A 2,854-nucleotide genomic window follows, 5' to 3' on the forward strand; every position below is an offset into this window, starting at 1 on the left:
ACATGCTTCCTTTGCTCATGTTCTACCACCAAGCAGCATAACACACTCAAAACTGCCCTTTTCTGCATCCAGGAGCTCAAAGATGTCCACTGTTATCTAGTGTCACTCTGATTTAACAGGAGACAGCCTGGCCAATTTTGCACACTTGGCTCTCAGCCACAAATGGATGTGGTATTGTTGGTATGTGATTTCCTAATGATAACTTGAATGCTTTTATGTTGCAACTCTTGGGAGCTTGTTTTGGCAGCAGGCAAGAAATGTATAACTCTTCATCATTAATGCTTGTTAGCATTGTGTCTTTTGAATCAAAAAGAAAATCTTTTATGCATTTTTGCATTTTTCTTTGTAGATACTGCAGGTGTAACAAGTGTATTATATTTGTACAGATTCAACAACAGATTCAATTTTATTTAATTACTTAACTGGACCCTTCCATGTGTATTCAGGGGCAAAAAAACTGCACCACCAGAAATATACTTAATACATAAGACTTTGTAGTGGACTGTGTGTTTATTGCTTATTACTTGCTTCTCCTCCCCACACCCTAATGTTAAATATAACTTCATATCTCATATATTAGAAATAACTTCATATCTCTGGTTAGAATGAAATAATAATCTCTACATAATGTTAGACTACATCAGTTTGAGCCATATCTGACTTTTTAGGTAACAAAATTAGATATTACAATAGCCCTGAAGGTTTATAGTTTAAGTATTCAAGTTCAAAAGTAAGCTAGATTTGACCTTTTGGCTGATGTGGTACACTGGACCGGAAGCACCTGTGCAGCTTGCAGTATTTGACATGGAGAGGGTAGACTAGCTGGGACAGGTTCAGACGTGAAGAAGGCACCACTCAGCACTCAACAATTTCTTTCTCCCTTACCTGTGCTGGATCAAGCTCCCCTTGACTAAAGTGACAGGTCTTGTGATGTTGATGATGATACTCCCCTTGACTAAAGTGACAGGTCTTGTCATTCTTCCTTCATATCTAGCCAGAGTCAACTTTAGAAGCTGTTTCAGCTCAGATATGCCAGCACTCCAGTGATGGCTATTGACACACACACACACACCCATACACACACACCTTCCATTTTCAGGTACCTAAATCTAACCCTAAACTTATCTCAGAAACCAAAATAACATAAATAACATATTTTAATATTTTTTTAAATAAAAGGTTCAATTTGTTTAGACAATATATATATATATATATATATATATATATATATATATATATATATATATATATATATATATATAAAACATATTTCCCCACACACATTTTTATATATTTCACCTTTAATAATTTACAAAAAAAGACATATCTGATAGACATAAATCATGGTCTTGAAAGTCAAACATTGCAATAAACAAGGAATAAAGCCCTGACATATAAAATTAACTTAGCACGAGCATATCATTTTAAGTGACAGGTTCTGGATTTTCAAACAAATCATATAATTACAACAGGATATTAAAAATTAAAGCAGTATTTAATGTCCCGGTATGTTCAGACAGTATGACACTACAGATCTTTGTGGCATACAGTACAGTGTTGATAAATTTTTTTATCCCAGGGTTCATTCTGCAGTATGTGTAATCTTTCATGATTGTGAACCTTCTCAGTGGACTATTTGGATGAATTCGGAATCGTAGGCTGTGATTAAAAAAAACAACAACAAAAAAACACAAACACACAGAACAAGGACAGAAGGACACGCTAAAGTTTGGCAAACAGTTTGGCACAAATTTAAAGGCAGAACAATAAGTTTTCCAATGAGCACAGATAAATAATTGCATTCCTACAAAGTCACATACTAAAACTCCTATCTAAGCGTTGCACATGTGCAGAATACTTTTTTTTTTTTTCATTATTATTTATAGAGCACTTTATACAGTACATCTAGGCACACCTACATCATAAGATTGCATTCATATTTGTAGCAAATGAAACAACATGATCGTTCCTATTCACCTTTCAAAGCAAAAAAATCTGTTCCATTGGTACTTTACACAGTAGAGTAAGAATTACAAAGCAAATGAGTTGAATTGAATTCGGATTTTAAAGCCTGTACGTCTGACGTGAATGTTTCAAACATGCTTCACCACCTATAACATCAATCACAACCATGTTTCCATCTAAAATTTTAGCGTTGTTTCTCGTAATTCATACATTAAGCATTCATACATACATCATTATCGCCCGCTATCGAGTGTCAAAAATAAATTAAGCAATTCTCATGACGCACACCTACTGTTACCAAAGAAGCATCTGATTTCACACAGTGTTTAACAATAATAAGAACTTATTCTTGGTGAAAAGCATTTAACATACGTAATGCAGAAGTGTATGGGTTTTTTTATGTGTGTGTGTGTGTGAGTGTGTGTGTAGAAATACAATATAAATCAATAGAAGTGAATCATTGCCTATTGCCCATCTATTGTCTCCCACAAAGTGATCTCTTAAATGATATTACTATTCCACAGTTTAAGACACGATCTTCAAAGAGTTGATCTAATCATAACAGTCATATTTCTATCATATGCAGAAAGGAACAGATTAGTGTTTTGTCTTTTTATTTAATAAGAAATGATTACCTGCCATTCAAATTCCCCCAAAGCAATAGAATAAACAGAACACACAGTTATATACATTATATTCTGATGAATGCAATTATTGAACCTGAATTCTTTTTTTTTTTTTAAATTCAAGTACAGTATCATTTTCTTGCTCATAACTGCAAAGCTCTGTACTGTAAAACTTTAAAATCTGAGAGATCAACAAAATATTTTATGCACAGCCCCTAAGCCTTTCCCCCTCAACCCTAAACCCCAAACCCACCCCAACCCCG

Source organism: Hemibagrus wyckioides, linkage group LG09 (assembly GCF_019097595.1).
Source record: "Hemibagrus wyckioides isolate EC202008001 linkage group LG09, SWU_Hwy_1.0, whole genome shotgun sequence".
Taxonomy (NCBI): domain Eukaryota; kingdom Metazoa; phylum Chordata; class Actinopteri; order Siluriformes; family Bagridae; genus Hemibagrus; species Hemibagrus wyckioides.